This window comes from Camelus ferus, chromosome X (assembly GCF_009834535.1).
Source record: "Camelus ferus isolate YT-003-E chromosome X, BCGSAC_Cfer_1.0, whole genome shotgun sequence".
NCBI classification, from domain to species: Eukaryota; Metazoa; Chordata; class Mammalia; order Artiodactyla; family Camelidae; genus Camelus; species Camelus ferus.
The window spans coordinates 42,900,990-42,925,049 of record NC_045732.1 but is presented as its reverse complement, the minus strand read 5'-3'; the positions used below and the strand labels follow the sequence as shown (position 1 = coordinate 42,925,049).

General features: G+C 44.4%; 1 long non-coding RNA gene across 2 annotated transcripts; it reads right to left on the bottom strand.

Annotated features, from left to right (window-relative positions):
* Positions 1–7,923: 7,923 nt before the first annotated feature.
* LOC116662241 lies at positions 7,924–22,985 on the bottom strand. Of its 2 annotated transcripts, none has more exons than XR_004318263.1 (6): positions 22,094–22,985; positions 21,016–21,210; positions 20,744–20,788; positions 16,442–16,543; positions 13,746–13,955; positions 7,924–9,525 (listed from the first exon to the last, which is right to left on the bottom strand). It is a non-coding gene; the product is annotated as an uncharacterized LOC116662241 (long non-coding RNA). The 2 variants fall into 2 exon arrangements; XR_004318262.1 differs by lacking the exon at positions 22,094–22,985 and adding an exon at positions 21,619–21,908.
* Positions 22,986–24,060: the final 1,075 nt, after the last annotated feature.

The window sequence follows — 24,060 nt, the reverse complement described above, 5'->3', positions numbered from 1 at the left end:
CGTGTTGTTGCTGATGAGGAGTTGGTGAGGACCGAGTGAGTGGAGGTGGTCTCAAAGAGGAGCTGCCCCAGGCCCCCATGGTGACCACAGGTATATGGGATGGGAACAGCTTGTGACCAGGACACAGTGCTCAGTGAACATCCCCTCCGTTTTAACAACATGCAGGGAGGGCAAGGCCCCCTTGATCAACCTCCCTCAAATCATCTCCATTGTGCCCTTAGACCAGCCCTCAGTCCTGCCCCCTCCCATTATTTATGCCAGTTATTAAATGTGTCTTATTGCTTTAATAAACCTCTAAAATGATATTCATTATAATTCCTCTTCAACTTGTTCCCTAGGATCCTCAAGACTACTCTGGGATCCCTAAGATCAGCCCTGTGAGCCTTGATTGGCCCTATAACCACCCAGGTCACTACTGGGCCCCTAATATTTAACCAGCTATTTCATATTGTTGTCTTATTACTTTAGGAAAAATCTCCAAACTGAATTATGATCCCTCTCACTTCATCCTTTGGGACTTATTAATATGGAAAATTTGCTTGATACAATGATGGACCCCAATATCGTAAAAGGCAACCTATCCTAAGAGATCTCAGAATTTAAAGGCTTAGAGACCAAAATCAAATGCTCAGGTCATGTGGATTATTAAATCAATTTAAGATACAAACTATATTAAAAAAAAAAAAAACACCAAGAAAGAAAGGGAAAGAGATGGGGTAAGTTAACACACTTAGCATAGGATGCAAACAGGCAGAAGGACCACATTTCTTCAGTATTTTATGTAATGTTCATACACCATGTGCCTGTCTTCCTGTTCTGTCATCCTCATTGGTTAGGACTAGAGTTGAGGTTTGAACAAGGGACCCAATCAGACTCGTGCCCAGGGCCAAAGACATACTTCATTTGCCTCAACTGTAGCTCACCAATCAGCCTGCAGTCATGGCTTTGATGTTCAGTGGAACCATATGGAGTGGCACTAATTGGTGGCTGATTTCAGTAAAACGTAGCTGTCAGCTCAGGTGGTAATATACGTTATGACTTGGTGTTCACCTTCCTATCTTTTTGTAACTCTTGTTTGTTCCATCATATATTCCATTCATCCTCTTTAGTGTATCCTACTAGCTGCTCGGTTGCTAACTATAATTTAACACATTTTATGGATTCTGCCTGTGTCTCAAAAGCTACTTACTCATCATCTGTACTTCACACATCTTGTGAGTTCTGCTCAGGTCTCAAGCTTCTAGCTTACTATCTATGTGTAACACTTCTTAGGAGCTTCCTCCATCCCATTTGTTTCCCTGTCCTTTAGAAGTGAAGTAACAAAGAAAATCAAGTTTTTTGAAAAGATTAATAGAAGTGAGAAAGCCTAGACTGATCAAGAGAACAAAGGGAAAACATAAATGTTCAAATCAGGAATGATATAGTGGATATCACTACAGATTTTAGAAACAAAGGAATTATGAAAAAACTAGGCCAGTAAAGTTGATAACTTAGTTGATGGAATTAATAAAGGAAAAATATAATGATCTCTATAGATGTAGAAAAAGGATCTCATAAAATTCAATACACTTTCATAATATGAATTCTTAGCAAACTGGGAATAGAAGAGGACTTCCTTGGTCTGATAAAAGGGTGTGTTTAAAAAAGCAGCAAAGACTTAGTGATGACATGGTAAAAATGTTCCTCCTGAGATTAGGAATCAGTGCTCTGCCCACTTCTGAATTATTCAACACTGTCCTGGAGGCCTTGGTCAGTGAAATAAAGCAAGACAAAGAAAAGCAGTAATGACTGGAAAGGAATAAATAAAACTCTCAGTGTCTGCAGATGACATGTATACACAGAAAATCCAAATTTTCTCTATAGATAAATTATTAGAATAAGTGAATTTAGCAGAGTTGCTAAATACAAGCTCAAATTACAGGAATTGGTTTTCTATGTGCTGACAACAATCAACTAGGAAACAAAGACATCACAGCTTCAATTTTGGGGATCAGAAACAACTGAGGGGGACATATAATGGAGGTCCTTGAAAGGAGGAGTTTACATCTGGGTGGGGTGGGGTCTGACTGTCAAACACAGGGAGCAAACACCATGAGACTTCTCACAAAGATGGGAGAAGCAGAAGAAACGAAAGTCACAAAGTTAAGGACAGATGTCTAAGTGTCTGGTTGCAGAAGGAAAGGAGGGAAGGGGAAAATGACCTAGAAAGGCTTGTTCCAGCTGAAGGAGGCAGGGATCAGAGCCTGAGGACACCGCAGGCAGGCAGGCAGGGTTCTTTCTCAAAGCTAAGCAAAGCATTGGGGGAGACACGTGGAGAGGTTTAATCTAAGGAGCTCACACGTGTCCTGTGACCGCCAAGAGCCCTACCTCATCTCTTTTAGGGAAGATCATGGTATGTCGACGGCACATCAAGGGAACCTCTTCCTCACCAGCTGGAATCTTCCATCCACCATCCCCCATCTTTCTAGTGCTCACTCACCTTTATGACTTCAGATTTTTCTCCCTGCTAACCAATGTTCTCTTCTTTCCCAAACACAAAGATTAGGTCTGGTTTGGTAACTTGATACCCTGGTAAGAGGGCATGATTCAGGATTTAAGGCACCTGCTTGGCCCTCATGCCATACACAAAAATAAACTCAAAATGCCTTAAAGATTTAAACCTAAGACAGGACACCATAAATCTCCTAGAAGAGAACACAGGCAAAAACATTCTCTTACATAAATCAAAGCAATGTTTTCCTAGGGCAGTCTACCAAGGCAATAGAAATAAAAGCAAAAATAAACAAATGGGACCTAATTAGACTCGAAAGCTTACACAGCAAAGGAAACCATAAACAAAACAAAAAGGCAACTTATGGGCTGGAAGAAAATGTTTGCAAATGATGTGACTGACAAGGGCTTAACTTCCAGAATATACAAACAGCTCATATAACAAAAAAACAAATAACCCAATCCAGAAATTGGCGGAAGACCTAAACGGACCTTTCTCCAATGAAGACAGACAGAAGGCACCTGCTTGGGGGCCTCTGAAGACTGAGGAAAGGGCAGCTTCAGTGACTACACAACAAAGCTGCTCAATTATATCCCAGCGAAGTCTGGCCATTTCCCTGGGAAGGTAAGAGAACAATTTCAGCACTTCAGAGGTAAGACGTTCCCATTTATCTTTTCCTCATCACCCAAAGGGATAATGGTTCACAGACTGGCCCCTGTACACAGAGGACGAGGAAAGATGGAAGAAAGGGGCAGACCACTCCAGATTGGTAGGTGGCAGTTTTAATAAACAAGGGAACTTACACATGAGGCTTGTCTCGGGCAGCTGCAAGACAGCAGATCTCCATACCTGCCAGCCAGAACCTTGAAAGTTTATATAGAGGACTTAATGGGGTCCAGCCACATATATCAACCAGATGGTCTCAGTAGCACACTACTATCTCAAGGCTGCGTCCTTGAAAATGGCTCCAGCTTTGGGATCAATGAGAAGAACGTACATTCCAAGAACAGGGGAGGGGGTGAGGAGCCTCCAATTGCCCAGGTCCAGCTCCTGGGTCTAGTGGAGGTCACGTCCTCTCAATGACCTCCTCCAGCCCTCCACCCTTTGTGACTGACTCTTCCAATCTTATGTGTCCCCTTCTTCCATGATGTGCCCTGAATGGTCAGCAAGGGGTTTCACTAGCATGGAGGTGGCTCATCTGGTGGCTGTCTGGCTGCACTGGAGGCAGATGCCACAGTAACCATATAGGCACATGCAAGAGAAAACGGATTAAGATAATAATTCCCAAAATAAGTAACAATTTTTTCCAGCAAGTGCCTCATCATCCAAACAACTGATTTAATTCCCCTAGGCTAGGGGTCCAATCACTCAGGGCATTCATTCATTTGTGGCCCCATGAGATTTAATAAAGATGACACATCAGGAGACTCATCAGGTATGAACACACAACACTGTTTGGATAATGTTAATCATGTCCGAGGCCATCACATTTTGGAGGACAGCTTTCCTCATTAGAGACACTTCAGTGTTCAGTAAAGGCAGGTTTTGTGACTATCTTATAAGGCTTGCTGGGTGAGTTTAGTGAGGACTTCTATGTATGCTATAACACCCTCAGACCAATGGAGGGAAGAAAGATGGCAGCCAAATCATCCTATGAGTGGAAAACAGAACATGCCCATCTGGCTTTGAGGAGAAAGAGGCTGACAGCTTTAGGAACCTGACCTGGTTATGCATACATGTTGGCCAGAAAGGTGGCACTGTCAGGCATGAAAAGATGGACTCGGGGCAGGATATGCCAGAGCAGGGCTCCTTTTTTCCCTCCTCTTTCAATGGTGCCTGTTCCACTCCAGTTACAACATATTGCAACAGGTGCGGCTTACAGCAGGACAATGGGGTCCCAGCAGAGACTGAGCAGTTACCCCTTACCCAGGGGTGCAAAGGAACTCATCCATCCCGGTGGGACATCCCACTGCAAATTCCAGTAGATAACGCCTTTCCCAGGTGTGACGAGGCTTGATCTTCTCAGCAGTGCAGCACGTTGATCCACAGTTGGAGTCGGGGCAATGGCTGTCTCTCTTGACTTCCATACCTATACGGTGTTGGGTGTCTGCAAGCCACACCTGGTGGGTGTCCCCAGTATGACATATGGGGCAACTGGCCCCGCTGGCTGATCAGTCAAATCGATTAAAGCGTGGGACAGCACTTCAGTCCACCCAGCCAAAGTGGTTTTACCTGTTTGCAAGTCAATCTGCCGCTTTAATATGCCCGTCTTCCTTCCTATCAACCTTGCTGTTTGTGAGCTGTCAACGGGATAGAGCCTCCGTTCAGTATCATGATTTTTGCCCAATCTCACACATCATGACCTTTGAAATGAGACCCCTGATCACTGTCTAATCAATGAGGGTATCTGTACGTGGTACTCAGCTCCTCTAATCCCCTAACGGTGGCAGCCTGGTTTATGCGGCAACAGGGGAAAGCTTGGCTTAGGCCAGATGCAGTGTCCACACAAACCAAGGCATTTTTAGAACTCTCGCTCAGAGGGACGGGTCCGGTATTATCAATCTGCCAATCTCTCATCAGTTGGGAACGCCAGTGGACGGCCCCAGACTCCATGGGCAGCTGCCTTGGGCTCTGTGTAGAACACACAGGACATTCTGTTCCTGCACTAACCGAGCCATTGCATTTCAAGGGCAACCTAGCATCTTTGGCAATAAACCATCCCACCTGGGTGCTACAGTAGCTGCTCTTCCTCTGCACCCAATCTGTTGTGTCTACTAAAGGGTCAGTTACTAGGTCATGCACCTGAGCTGGGGCATCAGCATCCTGATGCCAGGGGGTGTCAGTGCCTCATGAACTGGGGCGTGCAAGACAGTGAGGACTGGCTCAGCCTCTTGCAGGCGAATCCAAATGTCTTTTCACATATCCTGACCCCACAAGGGCTTATTCATGATCATCCACCTCTCAGCTTTCCATTGGCCAAGCCACAGGGGTTAAGCCCTTTAGAACAGCCCAACTGTCGGTGCAAAGGGTTAATAGCCAGGGCTCATGAGTGATCACTGGACTGCTCTGAGTTCAGCCCACTGCCTGCCGTGGTTTGTTCCTGGTTCCAGGCATCTGTATACCCAGCATCAGTGGGGATTTCCCCCACTCCCACTCTATAAGCTGCAGGGATCACAGTAGGAATCAGGATGGGGCATCCGGAAGATCTACATACTCTACAGGGCCTAGTAGCATCTGCATTTCTAAAGAGAGTGGGCTGGCGGACAGGGTGCTCCTTTGCTGCAAACGGGCATGTCACTAAGTCAAAGTGAGGGGTCTGAGTCTTGGCAGAGGTGGGTCAATGGAACATATTCTCAACCCACCCCTGGGCAGGAAGGGATGTTCTATCATGATGCTGTTGCTTTGTGAGAGGCTCTGCCTGGAGAAGCGCTGTGGTCACTGCTAGGAGCTGCTGCTCTCTGGGGTGTATCAGGTTTCTGCCCCCTTTCAGAGCTGGGAACGAAATCCTAAGGGTTCTCTCCCCTGTTTTCTCTGCCATAGTGCCCCACCCATAGCTTCCAGAGTACCAGACACATGAACTCAAATGGCAGCCCTGTTCGTGAGATGCCCAGAGCTGTCATCTCCTTCGTAAGTATTTCTGCCTTCTCAAAGGCAGCCTGCTGCTCTGATCCCCAGTCCCACATACGCCCTTTCTTTACCAAGTGGTATGGTAAAGGTAGGGAATAAAAGTCCTCCAAAACCTCATAGTCCCTACAGAGGCTTGCACTGCTCTCACCTTCTTAGGGGTTAGACAGACCTGCACCTTATCAATCAAAGCTTCTGGGACAATGCACATCTTACCTGCCCAAATGACTTCCCAAAACTTTGTGGCAGTGCTTGGGCCTTGAATTTTCTGTGGGTTCACTGCCCATCCTCTCCCTTGCAGATCTTACAGCAAAGTCTGCAGACAGTCCTGCAGCAGAAGCAACTGTTCATATGTTAGCATTATTGCATCAACGTAATGGGCACGTTGTACTGATGTGGGGAAAGAGAACAGGGACAGGTCACAAGCTACCATCCCATGACATATTGTAAGGCTGTGAAGGTAGTCCTGGGGAAGCATTCGAAACGTCTATTGTTGCTCCTCCCATGTGATAGCAAATTGATCTTAGTTATCAGAAACCTGTACCTCTCAGTCTTTTCCATGAATCTACTTGAAGATGAAAGGACTTTTGCAGGAACATTTTTGCAAAAGCATCAGAGTGAAATAGTAACTGTTTCACTTCATAAATCACAAAACATTTAAAAGTGGCCATGGTTAAAGATCTGAGAGTTGATTATAATGGAATTGACAAGGAAATTTGGTTACTTCTGTGACATCCTTTTAAAAATAATAACTAGAATTATGACCGATAACATTATACCAGGACATTATCAGAATTTTAGGAATTTCATACAATTTCTGGAACATTTATATTAATAACATATTTATAGAAATATAACTTAAGAAAGTTTAATATCACTTCTTATTTGACAATGCTTCCCATATAATTTAACATAGTAAGTAAATCTAATTAAATACCTCTCTTTTACAAGGAGAGAGAACATATCTTTTGAGATGTTCCAGGGGCCCTCTGGAAAAATCCCAAAGTTGCTCTGAGGTTAAAAAGACTTTATTTAGAATTTGATTCTTGGGAAACATACAAAATATCGAAAGGCTTAAAAACAATTTAAGTAGAATTACAGATCACTGTGAAATGATACTTATTCATTTAACCAAAGTAACAACTAAAGACTTCAAAGGCAAATACAGAAAATTATGTAGTTGTTTAAAAAAAACTCAAAACACTTAGCTCTTTAAGAAGAGACGATTCAGTTTTCTTAAGTAATCACAGACCAGAAAAACACAACATAAAGCACAGGAAGTTATTTTGATAAAACCCAGAATCTTTGTTTTCTAGGCAGATTTCTTAAAAGGTGGGGAAAAACCATTCAGTCTTAACAAGAACAGACCAATAGTCCAAGACAAAGTTATCCTAGCAGATTAAAGAAAGTTAAGTTTTAGTTTTATATAAATACACAATTGATAGTAAAGCTTATTTTCCTTCAAGCTAATTAAATAGAGCTCGTTTATCGCCTCACCCCAGCTGGAATGGCCATCATTCAAAAGTCTACAAATGATAAATGTCAGAGAGGGTGTGGAGAAAAGGAATCCAAAAAAAAAAAAAAAAAAAAAGACAAATGAACTTATTTACAAAACAGATACAGACTCACAGACATAGAAAACAAACTTATGGTTACCAGGGTGGGAAGGGGGTGGGAAGGGATAAATTGGGAGTTCGAGATTTGCAGATACTAACTAATATATATAAAATAGATAAACAACAAGTTAATACTATATAGCACAGGGAACCATATTCAATATCTCATAGTAACTTACGGTGAAGAAGAATATGAGAACGAATGTATGTATGTTCCTATGTGACTGAAGTATTGTGCTGTACACCAGAAACTGACACATTGTAAACTGACTGTACTTCAATAAAAAATATTAAAAAAATTAAATCACAATCAAGATAACATTTTATATGCTACAATTAAAATGACTGACCATAGCAAATGTTGTGAAGGATATAGAGCAACTGGAACTCTCATAAGTGATGGTGGGCACGTAAAATGGTGCAGCCACTTTGGAAAACAATTTGCCATTTTCTCAAAAAATTAAACATACACTTATCATACTATCAAGCAAGTCCACTCCTACCCATTTGCCCAAGAGAAATAAAACACATATCCACACAAAGACCTTTATGTGACAGTTCATAGCAGCATTACTCATAATAGCCAAAATTGGAAACATTCCAAATGTCCATCTACTGGTGAACGAGTAATATGGTATATTCATACAATGAAATATTACTTACTCAGCAACAAAAAGGAAAGAACTACTTATGTAACACCACAAATGAACCTCAAAAATACTTTTCTAGGTGAAAGAAGCCAGACTCAAGAGTATACATACACTTGACCCTTGAACAATGTGGGGGTTAGGGGGTTAGGGGCATCTGAGCATAACTTATAGTTAGCCCTCTGTATCCACAGTTCCTCATTCCCCTTGGTTCTGCACATCGGATTCAATCAACTGTGGATCATGTAGTACTGTAGTATTTACTATTGAAAAAACTCTATATAAATGGACATGCACAGTTCAACCATGTTTTCTTCAAGGATCAACTGTGTGTGTGTGTGTGTGTACGTGTATATGTATATGATGTAGTACGATTCCATTTACATGAAACTCATAGAAGAGGTAACTCTATTGCAACGGAAAGCAAACAGATCAGTGGGAGCCTGCGTCTGGGAACACCATGAAGACTACAAACGAGCATGCGGCAACTACTTGGGGTGATGGAAGTGTTCTACACTGATTCGTGATGATAGCTGCAGAAATTCATCAATCATCATTCAACTGTATGTACACATATAACAAGTGAATTGTATGGTATGTGAATTGTAACTTCAATAAAGCTTAACATTTTTCTTTGATTTTTCAAAGCGGTACTCTGGTCATACAAGTGAATGCTTTCATTCTAAAGAGATTCACACTGAAGTTTCATTCACACTGAAGGGTCACAATGTCTGCAACTTGACTCTCAAATAGTTAAAGAAAACAATCTAGAGATTGAGAGAGAAAAATAAGGCAACTGGGGCAAAAAGCCAAAAACTGGTGAGTGTGGATAAAGATTATATTGGATTTTTCTGTAGTATTCTTGTGATTTTTTTGTAGGTGTGAAGTAATTCTTTAGAAAGTTAAAGAAATTCATTGAAAATCATGTATCTGCGTGAATGCTTTAAAAATTTTTTTATTTTATTGAGTTAAAGTCAGTTTACAATGTTGTGTCAATTTCCGGTGCAGAGCACAATTTTTCAGTCATACATGAATGTACGTATATGCATGAATGCTTTTTGTAACCTGCAGTTTCTCTGTGAAATCAGGGAATTCAGGGCGTCATTCTGTGCTCAGTCTCTGCTTCGCCCCGTGTTACTGCTGGGACCTGAAGAGGGAGAGCAGGCAAAGGTAGATCTTAAAAAGCTGCTTTGATCAAACAGTGTACAAAACCTGCTACAATCCCCATATGGGGAACGGAACCTGGGTAGCGTAGGTGAAAAAAACAGCAAGCCTGTTTTGCTAGATCAGAGTCCACAGACTATATATGGTCTTTGAGGCAAACCCAGCCCGCCACTTGTTTTCCTATGGCCCGTGAGCTAAGAATGCTTTCCCATTTTTAAATGATTGGAAAAGATACCAAAAGAAGAGTTTTTGATATGTGACAATTTGGTGAAACTCAAACTTTAGTGCCCATAAATAAAGTCTGATTAGAATACAGCCAGGCCCATTTTTTTACAAACTGTCCCTGGCTGCTTTCCCACTACAACAGCAGAGTGGAGTAGCTGGGACAGAGACCATACGTGGCACATGAAGCCTAAAATAGTTACTACCTAGCCGTTCAAAGAAAAAGCTTGCTGACTCCTATACCAGACCACATAAAACAGTTTCTTTAGGTCAGTAGTTCTCAGCTGGGGACAATTTTGTCCCTCAGGGGCCATTTGGAGATATGATGGCTAACATCCTATAATGCACAGGTCAGCCCCTGCAACAAAGAATGATCCAGTCCCAGGTGTCAATAGTGCTGGTGTTAGAAACCCTGGTCCAAAAGACTTAGGGCCGGCTACCTTGGTTCACCCTGAGTAAGCTAAATATTTCACTTCTGCCCTTGACTCCACCTGTCTGTCCAGCCTCCACATCCCTACCCCACATGCTACCACAGCCTGCCTCCCTGCAAGACATGGTCCCAGTAGGCCCTGCATGCAGCCCTCCCAGTTCCCCATCAGCTTCCTGACCTCCCGTCCTTGGGGCCATGCTCTACAGTCCTCTGTGATCTCATCTAATTCCATACAGCACCGCCCTCCCATCTCTCCACTGGTCAGGCTGGTTCTGCCCACGCCCACCCACCCCTCCCCTAGCTACCTGGCTGGCCAGCCCCCCTGCTTCTCCATAATTCTCCAGGCCCAGCCCAGGAGGGTCTCAGTGGCACGTCCATTCCCAAGGCTGCGCTGGGCAGAAGCTGCACTTCACACCATACTCACTGACCCCCTCCCAAGTTTTGTCCTGGGGGGCCTTGTGTGCTTGGGGCAGAGCCATCTGAGTCCGGGTAGGGTATCTGGGGATCTGTCCACTTCTGTCACTGCCCTCCATCCAGAACACCGAGGCAGAAAGTTCATTGTGGGTTGGGTCCTTGGGAGAGAGGGTGCTGCACAGTGGCCTTGCTGTTAGGTCTGGCTTTGGGACTAGAGTCACCCACATGAATCCCACCTCAGATGCTTGGGACATGTAGAGACTTGGACACCTTATCCCTAGGCCTCTCCATGACTCGATGTCCCAATTTGTGACAAGGTCAGAGCAATCACAACCACTGTGTGGGATGGTTTTGAGGATGATAGACACCAGAAGTGATTTTCCCTAGAATATGGTAGTAAGAAGGGAGTCCAGAACGAGGCTGTGACTATCCCGAGGGGCTGGGAGGGTATCTAGGGAGAGAATGGGGCATCCTGCTTGGGGGAGATGGAGTTAGGCATGTGATTACAGAAATAATAGTAATGCTAATGATAGCTTCCACTCATGCAGCCTTTTCTGTTCCAAACACTGTGCTTCCAGGGTCTTTCCACCAACAAGCTTGTTTAATCCTCCCCAATGCCCTGTGAGGTAAGTATCTCCATTTTACAGGTCAAATGTTTTAGTCACTGGAGACATCTCCCAGCTTTAAGAACCTGAGAAGTTAAAGGTCTGAGAACACACCAACCTGAAATATTCCAGTGCACAGAGAGGCCACCCTCACCCGGGCGACCAGACAGCTGTTGTCCAGCCTCAGGTGCCTGGGCAAGGTCCAGCTTCCGCCACCTGGGGTGACAGCCACAGCTAAATCTTCAGAAGTCACAGCCCATAACCTCATGTCCCTGTCCACTCCAAAGTGACCGCCACTGGGTGACGTGGAATACACAGGTGGGGACTTCTCATGCCTTTCCTTTCACAGTCATAGTGCTTTGTGGCGAGTTATGTAGGATTCCTACCCTCAACCGAGTCTGTGTTACACCTTGGGGAGAAAGAAAAATCCAAGAGGGCGTGATGCTTCCTGATATGAAGCACTGAGAAGGACACAAGCATCACTTCCGTGACACTTCTGCCAGAGGTGCAGAATCTGGATCCACTCATGAGAGAACACCAGACACACCTCAACTGAGGGACGTTCTAAAAGCCCGTAACCTTCAAAAGCATCAAGGTCATGAAAATCAAGTGTGTTAAGTCAGCTCAGGCTACCATGACAAAGCACCACAGATTGGGCGGTGAAACAACAGAAATTAATTTCCCTCACAGGTCCCAAGGCCAGAAGCCTGAGATCAAGATGTCAGCAGGGTTGGTTTCATGCTGAAGCCTCTCTCTCTGGCTTGTAGACGGCCACCTTCTCCCTGGGCCTCCAAGGGGTCTTTCCTCTATGTGTGCACATGTCTGTGTCCAAATTTCATCTTCTCATAAGGATACCAGTTGTACTGAATTAGGGCCTGCCCATTTGACCTCATTTAATCTTAAAAATATTTTTTTACAGAGCTTCTCACTTTATTTTAAAAAATTATAAATTTCCTTTTCTTTTCTTTTTTTTTTTTTAATTGATGTATAATATAGTCAGGTACAATGTGTCAGTTTCTGGTGTACAGCATCATGTCCCAGTCATGCATATACGTACATATTGACCTCATTTAATCCTAATTATTTCTTTAAAGGCATCATCTCCAAATAAGGTAGGTCACTTCTGAGGTACTGGGGGTTAGGACTTCAATGTGTGAATTTTGAAGGGATGCAATTCAGCCCATAACATCAAGGAAAGATTTGAAGAACCGTTCCAGATTAAAGGGATCCAAAGAGACATGACAACTAATTCAATGTGTGATCCTAGATTGGATGTGGGACCAGAATTGATGAAAACAAATGAGGTTATACTGTGGTATCAATGTCAAATTTCCTGATTTTAACAACTACTGCACTGTATTGGACTGAATGTTTGTGTCCTTCACCAATTTCATATGTTGAAGCTCCAGCCCCTCAGTATGGCTGTATTTAGAGATGGGGCCTCTGAGGAAGTAATTAAGGTTAAGCAAGGTCATAAGGGTGGGGCCCTGATCTGAGAGGATTAGTGTCCTTATAAGAAGAGACATGGGAGAGCACTTTTGCACTCTTGTTCTCTATGGGCATCCACCCGGAAAAGGGCATGTGGGGACACAATGAGAAGGCAGCCAACTGCAAGCCAGGATCATCTTAGCTGGCCCTCCATCATGCAAGCACAGCTCACACTGTCACATCTCATCCTTGTCCATGTCACTCCTCCCTCCCGGAATTTCTCCTGGTCTCTGAAGTTAGCCTACCAAGTCCTTCCCATTCTTTAAGAACCTGCTCAAAATAACATGGCCTGAACTCCACGACACTAGGCTCATCCCTGTCTGTCCTGTGCTGGTCATATCCTGCTTGAAATCATTGGTATTTTTTTTACCCTGTCTCCCCTGAGAGACCTGAGGACTGAGACCATGATGGATCTCCTTCTCAGAGACCTGGCCAATGGCTTGCCTATGATTCTTTTTAAAAAGATTTTTCCTTCCGGTTTTTTTGAGATATAATTGACCTACAGCACTATATACTTTTTTGGAGGTGGGCAATTAGGTTGTATGTATGTGTGTATTTGATGAAGGTACTGGGGATTGAGCCCAGGACCTCATGCTTGCTAGGCACATGCTCTACCACTGAGCTCTACCCTGCCCCTGCTGCCTATGATTCTTAAACAACTTGGAACAAGAACATCCAATGTCTACCACTCAATCACTAGGTGCAGACGCAGTGCCGTGGAAGTTACATACCTCCTGTCATTGAATACTCACAGCTCCCCTGTGAGGTTGGCAGGTGAAATCAGGAATGGCCACTGGGTCTGGGAAAGAGCTACAGAGCAGGATGGGGGAAGGAGCAAGGTCGGACCCAGGGGACCTACCTCCTTGATCTTAACCACCATCCTACCCACCATAGACTGATAACCTCTGCTGCAGTGACTCTGCCCAGAGCACAGGAAGGATCTGAACTGTGGGCAGAGGCTCTTCTGGGTCCCACTGGCCATGTTAACCACATTGGCACTAAGAATGGCGGGCTCTTTTAAGCTGAAGCTTCAGTGACTCTCACTTGGTGGAGCAGCCTTATGTAGGTAGGAATTTCCATTTGCCAACTGAGAACCAGACTGGCCCTGATGAATGAGAGCAGAACCGGGCAGGGATGCTGTCACTCTTGGCCTTGGCCCACATCAGGATGTCAGAGGCACGTCAGGGAGAACAGGCATCGGAAGAGTCCAACCCAGTGACAGGGGCCTCGGAGCTCACTGTTTGGGACACAGGTCTAGACAAAGTGGGAGACAGAACAGGTGCCATACAGATGAAGCGTTACTAGTTGTGTACTTTGAACAGTTCTAATGTATAGGTAAAAAAATCTTGCCCTTTCCACATGTCTCTGTATGACTGGGGTAGACGTTGTTGGGTCCCTTTATGCACCAGTGCACTGCCCCCCGCCACCTATGGTCAGAGTTAGCTGCTAAGCGTTCACACTGTCCTTCCTCCAGAGAATTGCCTTGGTCAACAGGAGTCACTTTGCATCAAATGTCCTCCCCTCACATCCCTCATTCCCAGGGGTGGGGGGAATCCAGAGTCAATTACTAACAGTGGGTACCCAAGGCCCAGCCCAACTGCCTGAAGTCAGATCAACTCTATGGCGTCTTCCATGCTCCCAAGCTCCCTGTGAGATCAGGCCAAGGCCACACTTCTACTGAAACCACATACTTGCTAGGCTTCTTCCTGTTTCCCTCACCCCTCCACACATTCCCTAAGAGCTCTCCCTCACCAAATCACCTGAACCCGAACTTCTATCTCAGGCCCTGCTGCTGGTGAACCAGCCAAAAGCAGTAAGCAAGCAACCATGGTATGCCTTTCACCTCTTCAAGGGTGTGTGTGTGTGTGTGTGTAGGTGTATGTATGCATATGTGTGAATAAAACAGGGCTCATGTTCATAGGTTTCTCGAAAGCTTGACTTCATGCCTACTTCCCTGCCACCTGTTCCCTCTGCTCCAGCCACGCAGCCCTGGAATCAGCAGATAAACTCTCACCCCAGGGCCTTTGCACCTGCTGTTTCCCCGCCTTGAAATGATTTCCCTCCAGGTATCTGCATGGCTCATTGCCTCACCTCCCTCAAGCGTTTGCTCAAACATCTCTTTCTGGTGAGACCTCACTATTTACAATGACACCCCCTCACATATCTACTCTCTTCTTCCCTGCGATATAGTTCTCCATAGTGATAACCACCATCTAATATACTATATATTCCTTTATGTTGTTTACTGTGTGTCTCTTTCTACTCCCTCCTGCCCCCAGTAGAAAATAAAGTCTGTGAGAGTGGGGGGTTTTGTCTGCTTTGTTTATGGCTGTCTCCCAGCACCTAGAATGCTCTCTGGCACATAACAAGCACTCAAGAAATAATTTTTGACTACACCAAGTTTCCTCTCACAAACCAAGGCCATCTCTCTCTGTGTATCCGGTACTGATGGCATGCCCTTGCTTTTGGCCTCTGTTAAGCCTATGCTACACTAGAAACATTTGGGGTATAAAAATTGTAAGTAAAATAAGTAACTTCTCCATACATTCGACCCAAGTAACCACTGCCCTTTAGAGCAAACAGAAGAAAATGCGAAATATCTACTTGTAAAGAGGAGTTGATTTATTTTTGTTGTCTGTGAAGGAATTTGCCTCTTTTAATAAATCACACCCCAGGGCCTTCAGGGTGTCCTGAAATTGGGAAGAATTCCCTGGTGAGGTGGGGCAGTTGAACAAGTGGTCCTGACTCAGTCTCCTGAAAGTTACCTTCCCTCTGTGGCGCTCTCTATGCCACAACCGTGATGTTGAAAGCAGTTTTTGGAATGAAGGATGGACGAATCCAGTTCACTTTGTGATTGCCCCCATTCCCGCGGGCATGCACATCTCACAGGCAAACAGAACTCATAGGGCGGCCACTCCCAGGCCTGGCAGGAACTCTGTGAAAACTCTTTGGTTCACAGAGCAGAGTGGCCGGTGATGGGGCACACTGAGTTCACTGAGAACATTGTCATCCTGGACAATGAGGATATTTATAAAGTGTGAGTGTGTTCCTGTGAGCAGAGGGAAAGATGTAGAAGAGAGACACCAACTGCCCCAGGAGCCAGCTCCTGAGAGGCAGCAGGGAGGACAGAAACGACAGGACTGTGGCTCTTTTTCTCCAGGCACCTTGGTGCTAGTCCACCTCTGTTGACTGTGTTCATATCTCCTCTCTGCAGATGACCTTGAACCACTCTCCAGCTTGAAAGACTCAAGGGAATGTGAAATGCAGCATCACTGGAGCCTGAGCTCATTATCTTTGGTGCTATCACCTTCTCAAGCCCTGCCCGCCCACACTCTGCTTAGCCTTGAACTGCCCCTTCCCTTTCCCCACCTCGCCTGTCAATCAGTGGCCGGGCCCATTCACTCTGCCAGCACTCCTGCCCTCCACTCCATCCTCACACCTACAACTTCTGCTTCCATGCCCCTGTCTGCCCTCCACATGATGCAGCTCCAGACTCCCTCCCGGTCCTCCCACCTCCCATGAACCACTCCAGGTGTCTGAGGTGAAGCTTTGGTCCCATCCCTCAACTAGAGACCTTTAATGGCTCCACTAGATCTGCTGCACACAACCCAACCCAAACTCAGCCTAGTCACCAAAAGACTGTCCTATTCATCCTCATCTCCCAAGAAGTCCCTCAGAGCACCCCACACGTAGTTGGTGCTGCAGTGACCTTTGTGACGTTGGTCTGGATTAACACTCACCTACAACAGTAATCGGAAGGCGAAGGAGCCATCGTCTGCTGAGCACCCACTACGTTCCAGACAATGAACTTGGTGCCTATGAGTTCTATTTCCTTTTGACACCTGTTTCAACATGTTTGCAGATGGAAAAGGGGAATGCAGAGAAAATTGTTATAGTAAAAGCTCCTGTGATGCAAGGCCATCAACTAACATTTCTCCCTATCTACGTGATCACAAGAAGCTCTGTTCAGATTCCAGTAGGTATTCTGTGAGAACTCTGCCATGTGTAGATGTATTTTGATGCATTTGTGGAAGGAGGTGAGCTCCATGTCCTTCTATTCTACCATCTTGATTGCCTCCCCCATAAGCACTGGTCAAAACGAAGATCATCAGGTGGTGACAGATTCCAAAGTGCACTTTGTTTTGAAGAACGATGAACTTGATCTCTACGGTCATCTATAATTCTCTAATTCTAAGGCATGACTGCATATGCCGGATAGATCCAATGTGAGATGTATTTTATGATTTTCTACGCCAAAACAATATCCAATCATTCTATTAACTAGAATATTCCATTGACCACAAAATCCCACTCCCTGATGCTCTTGAATACCAGCCACACATTGTGGATCTTCACTGTGACACTGGGGCATTCAGCTAAATATGGTTGCCGAAAGGAATGCACCAAGGAAAACAGACCCACCAGACTAAACACCCCAGATATATAGTTGGGACCCCCCGGAGGACTCCATCCTGGGCCTGGAGCCAACCCAGAAGCTGACTGAGCCTCACAAATATTGCAATCCACCTTTGAACAACTCAGCTCCTGCTGGGTTGAAGTGATCTGCCCCTACTTTGGTTGCCTGCCAGAGAATAGAGTGAATCCTTTATGGAGGAAGACATTGACTTCCAAAGCCTCCAAAATGTCTTGTATATAATTTCCAGCATTCAACTACAAATTTCCGTGCATATCAAGAAACTTAGCCAAGGGAAAAAACACATTAGGTACCAACCCTCAATGGACTGTGACTTTGGACTTCCTAGGCACTGACTCTAAAATACCAAGAAATTAATACATGCAAGTTAAGATATGGTAAAACGAAGACTGTCACCAGACAATGGGAATTGATGGAAAAAAGAATCCCACAGAAAGTATGTAGCTAACAATGACTGTACGTGAAAATAAGAAATCAATAGAGGGTTGTAGTAGCAGACTGAAACAGGTGAAGCAGGGATTAGTGAGCCAGAAGACAACAGAAAATATCATGACTGCATTGCAGAGAGCTAAAAGAATGGAAAACAAAGAAGAGAAAGAAACTCAAGGCACATGGGGAAAAAGTCTAAAAGATGGAGTCACAGAAAGGGAGGAGTTTGCAAGTGTTGGTGAGGGTTTAGAGCAGCCAGAACTCTTCTGCTCTGCTAGAGGGGATATAAAGTGGTACAGCCACTTTGGAAAATAGTTGCTTCAAAAGCTAACACTACACCTACCATATGGTTGGTCCAGGCATTCAACTTCCATGTATATACCAGAGAGAAATGCATACATGTGTGCACTAAATAACATGTACTAGAATGTCCAGAAGAGCTTATTGATAACAGCCAAAAACTGTTTTTAAAAAATGTTGAGCACAAAGGATCTGTGCTACATCTACAGAACAGAATACCAGAAAGTCATGACAAAGAGTGAACTACAAGTAGCTGCAACAATGTGGGTGAATCTCATAAAGATAATGATGGCTGGAAGGTGGATTTAAAGGAACACATACCATATGATCCCATTTAGATAAAGTTCAGACACAGATAAAACTAATCTAGGTTGAGCGAAGTCAGGATGCTGATTACTTCGGGGATGGGGGCAGGGAGGTAGTTACTGGGAGGAGCTGGTAAGAAAGGGAGCTGGCCGGACACTCACAGCTGGGACTTGGTGTTCCCCTGTTGAACGGGAACAATTTCACAGAAGAGAAACATCAAACAACATCACTGTGTGTCTGTGATGGATCAAGACAAAATCCGTAATCATGTCTGACTACCAATGAAAACATGAACATTGTCCAAACCACAAAAATCATCAAATAACCCCCCTTTCCTAGCTAACATGACTGTTGATTCTTTACAAATTATAGTTTTAGTCTCTCTTCTTCCTCCCACCATAGAGATTCCACATACCCTTGGTTCCTGACAGCATCCATTCGAGAGCAAAGACCTGTTTCTTTCATGCTCCCCCAAATCACCCCAAAGAGGATGCACATCTTGTAAGTCTTTTTTCTAACACCCCCTCATACGGAGACACCACATAGTGTGCGTTCCCCCTCACTGCCATGAGTAATAAATTCAACTTGTTCAACCACAGATGTGTCCCTGGTGGTCTTTGGCGGGAGGGCTTTGGCACTGGTAATCTTCTATTCCTTGAAATGAACGGTGGTTACGTGTATGTTTCACTTTGTGAAATTTATCATGCTTGTGATTGGTGCTCAACATACATACATATGTATATGCTGCAGAAACAACAGTACAACAGATGCTCATAGCAAGTTACCCACTGTATTAAATAAAAGCTTCCCAATTAAAAAGAAATAATACAGCAAATACCGTACCATTAAGTATGCACATAACAAACCTTTTTTGAATTCCTGTTATGTCCCTGGGGTTTTTCTGGGTGTTTGGGGGCACAGAAATGCAGAACACATATTTCCAGTTCTTAAGGGGCTTAAAGCCAGGTAGCATACACATCTAAATGCTGCAAAGCTGTGGAAGGGTGGTCAGTTTTGAAAGGTGCATTGTATGCCTTGGGCTGACCTGAAAAGGCATTTCCAGGTGGACACATCAGGAAGGACAGGGCCCAGGAGCCAGATAAATGTGGCAGGTAACTGCAAACACCAGGGAAAGGGAGGTGACAAGGGTGGAGGGTGTGAGTAAGCTAACGGGTCACAGACTGGGGCCAAGGCAGAACGGGGAGCAAGGACGAGTCTGTCTGCCCCCATGTTTGTCAGAGCTGTTGGCATTTTGGGTGGGACTGTTCGGTGTCGGGCACATCTATCTCACACCTTGTAGGATGTTTCATCTCCCTGCCTACCCCTGATCAATTTCAGTCCTGCCCAGTCTTGTGACAGCTGACAATGTCTGTTCACACTGCAAAGCAGTACAGGTACACACGAAGAGCTGCAAAAGGGAATGTGTAACTTCTTGATCTCAGGGATGGTTACCAGGCTATGCTCACTTTCTAAAATTCATTGAGCCGTACCCTTAAAATGTACACTTACCTGGATAAATGTTACATTTTGATTTAAAAGTTTATAGAAAAAACTGGTGGGATGCAGCTTGAAGGAATATATATGGAGGGAAATTTATTATCTTAAGTATATTGGGAACAAACACTAAAAACTTCTTAGCTAAGCATCCTCCTCAAGAAGCTATGTAAAGAAACAACAAGGACGTACTGTCGAGCACAGGGAACTATATTCAATAGCTTGTAATAACCTATAATGGAAAAGAATCTGAAAAAGTATATATGTATAACTAAATCACTATACTGTACACCAGAAACTAACACAGCACTGTAAATCGACTATACTTCAATTAAAAAAGCTATCAACACACTGTAATTGATTGTACTTCAATAAAAAAGATGTTTAAAAAAAGATATATAAAGAACAAAATGATTTCAAATAATAGGAAAGAGATGAATAAGAGTAAAACATATTTTCCAAAAATATATATTTGACACATGAAACCAAAACACCAGTAAAAGAGAAAAGGTCTAGAGACCACTCAAATTTGATTAAGGTAAAACTAAAACAAACAGAATCAGGAATGAGAAAGGGAACATAATATAACCAGAAGAGATTTTTAAAGGATGAGAACAGAATGTGAATCTTCAAATTTAAATGTGGTGGCCTGATCACAAGCATTTAAGTCAGGTTTTCCCTAAGACACAAAAATAACAATCATAAACAAATGGTCTTTTTGATGTATAAACTCGCCGTGTGGACAAAGGGAACAGGAGATGAGATGCGTGAGAGCACAAATTTCTGGAAAGCAGCCAAAGGAGTGGGCAGAGAATCAGCTGAGGAGACCAGTGGAGATTCAGCCCTTGTCCCAGCAGAATCCCTCAGGGGCACATAAGATAATAATTAGTATAAATATTAAGTATTCCCAGGTCTGGATTATGGGGCCCCAGTGTGGATCTGAGGTGCCTCAGGATGATCTGGTGCTTTCAATAGAAATCTGAGGTCAAAGGATTGGTTTAGATGCCTAGAGAACATTATTAATAGTGTTTTAGAGGTTTTAGCTAAAGGAGTAAGTCAAGAAAATAAAGTAACTTACATAAGTTTGCGGGGAGTCTGGTGCTGCTCTGTGCCTCCCAGACAACTGAATGGGAATAAATCACTATTAATATTGTCACAGAAGGTTTAGGTATGGGAAATATGAAAATGGAATAATTGACAGAATGTTTGGGGGAGTACTCAATGCCCCCATTTTCTGGGTCCAGGAGAGGTCAGAAAATGAAATAACCCATATAAATGTTGGGAATCCACACACTGCTATGTGGTTGGTCTGGGTCAGGGCTGGGAGGGGCCTCTGTACTCTGGTCTTACCTATTATGGCAGTACCATCACATGTGGCTGACTCTGTAATTCAGGTGGGTCTTTTTCTTATGCCGTCCCCAAGCCAGGCCACCCTTTTCACAGCTGCAGCAGGAACTTCCGCAGCATCAAGATGAGTTCATCGCTGGAGGAACACTCCCACCATCCCAGGGGTACTTAGAAGGCAGACGACACACAAGCAAGAGGCTGTGGACACGGGAGAGGGCAGAGATCAGCAGAAAGGCCCAGCACCTTAAAGTGTTTTATGCCCCGCCCTGCTTGGAAAGATAAAATAAGAATGATGGTAATATTCACCTGGCGCCTTATTAGGAAGAGAAAATGAGCTGAAGAAAGTAAAGCACAGTGCCGGCACATAAGGGCGGGATGCTAGCGGCTATTATTTGTTAGCACATGTCTATCTCTCCCTCACCAGGATGCCCTTTTCTCACCCCAGAAAACCCATCACTCCCCTTTAGTATGCTCACAGCTGAGCTCGGAACACTCTGCACCAGTCACCAGGTAGCTACCATCTTCACCACCATGTCGTAAACTAAGAAACTGAGGCACGGAGCGATAAGGAAAAGGTGCCCAAGTTTACACGGACCACAAACGTACGGTGTGTACAAAGCCTGAACGCCTCCGCCGCCGCCAGCAAGCACCTGAGCACAGCCCTCGCACCGAAAGACTCGCCCACAAGGAAACCAAAACTCTGGCTGTGCTCTGGACCCGCCCTTCCCAACTATAGTGGGCCGGAAGGAGCCGTGGTGGGCGGGGCGTGGGGGGGGTCCCTCTACGAGCGCCCCGCCCACAAGGACCGCCCCACAGTCCCGCCCTCCACGTAGACTGCCCCTCACGCCCCGCCCAACACGTAGAGCACCCAAACACACCCCGCCCACCACGTAAACCGCCCCCTCATGCCAGCCCATCACGTAAACCGCGCCGCCCGCGCCGCCCGCGCGTAACTCACTCAGCTTTTGCTTGAGCAAATATACCCGGTTCCTTTTAGTCCGACCCGAGCAGGAAACCTAAGTTTAGCCTTCTTAGTCCCAAGAATGGACTCGCCCCTGAGACTCCCGCCGCTCCAGCATACCTGAGCACCGCTCTCCAGGGATGGAGCGAGCCTGAGTGGAACCGGACTGAACAATGGGGAGATGGGAACGGCAGTGTTTTACAGAATTAGACGGGATTGTGGAGAACTCTAGCAGGCGAGTAGGGATAGGAGAAAAGAAACGGACCAATGGGGACTGTGAGGGCTGTGTACGGAGCCTATGGGGAGCCTGCCTTGCAGGGGGCGGGCTCAGTGGATTGCGAATGAGGGTGGAGAGGCGGGAGACGCAGGTGAAATCCGAGGCAGGAGTGAAGCGTAGAGTGTGTGTAGGATGTGGATGCAGCCCTAAGTATGTAATGGCAAGGGCAGCTCAGCAGTTGGAAATCTCCAGCAATAGATGGGAATAGCAAAGTGGATCTGGGGTCATCATTGATAAGAAAATAGTAGTAACTGAAAAAGTGTGTCTTTATGGCATTTTACAGCTGCTGTATGACTTTGGGAGAAACAGTATTTCCTGTTGACTTGCAAACGTCTTTAGCTATGCCTGTCACGCAGCCTAATTAACTGCAGGGCTACATTTTTCTTTCTCACTCTGAGCTGATTTTCACTCTTTCTATTCCAGAGAGGTTTTTATTCTTTCACTCCCCCATTGGCTAAGGGCAGGTGAGGTCAACTATAGAACATTATTCTGGGAAATTCACATCTCCTCCATTGTCTGGGTTCCATTAATCTAAAGATGGTTTGGAGAACATAGTCTGTAGTTGGACAAATGTCCATTCTTCACATTCCTTCAATAGCACCTTAGTGATGCATCATCAGAAAGGACAGTGGCTGCACAGTAGCCTTTAGCACTCTGGAAGTCCCACATTTGAACACTATAATATGAATACTAGGAGAATGATTATATTAATGTGTAGTACACTCCTAAATCAGGAGTCAAGTTTACCCAAGTTAAAAGAAAAGAGCAGATCCCAAGACAGGACACCATAAAATTCCTAGAAGAGAACATAGACAAGACATTTTCTGAAAAAATGGTAGCAATATTTTCTTAGATCAGTTTCTCAATGCAAAGGAAATAAAAGCGAAAATAAACAAATGGGACCTAATCAAACATAAGCTTTTGCACATCAAAGGAAATCATAAACAAAACAAAAAACAACCTATGAACTGGGAGAAAATATTTGCGAACAATACTGTCACTTTAATTTTTTACACTATAGTGATTCACGGTTTTTAAAGGGTATACTCCATTTATAGTTATTATAAAATATTGGCTATATACCCTGCGTTGTACAGTATATCCTTGTAGCTCATTTTATACCTAATAGTTTGTACCTCTTAATCCCCTACCCCTGCATTTCCCTTCCTCAAATCTGTACTATTTCTGTACTATTTTTATTTTGCACTTATCACTGGATGAAAGTGCCTGTGTCTCCACTCCCTCATTAACCTTTTTTTTTTTTTTTGCCAAGGTCATAGGTAAAGGATAATAACTCAATGTGGTTTAAATATGTTTATTAGTTATCTGTAGCTGAGTAACAAATTATTCATAATTTAGTAGCTTAAAACAGCAAATAGTTATTATATCACAGTTTCTGTGGGTCATAGATCTGGGAGTGGCATAGCTGGGTGCTTCTGACTCAAGATCTCTCAAGAGGCTGCAGTCAGGACATCACCGGGGGATACGGTCATATGAAGGATCCACTTTTAAGCTCATTCACATGGCTGCTGGACTGAGGGCTTCAGTTCTTTGTGGGCTGATGGACTAAGGACTCAGTCTGCCACACATGTGTCTCTCCATAGGGCTGCTTAAAACATGGAATTTTTCTTTTGCTACCGTAAGTGATCCAAGATGGAGAGAGTGCCCAGCATGGAAGCCAGTCTTTTATAACTTAATCTTGGACGTGATATCCCATCACTTTTGCTGTATTCCCTTCATTAGAAGTGAATCAATAAGTCTAGCCTCATTCAGGGGGAGGGGATTACACAAGGCAGTGAGTATCAGAAGG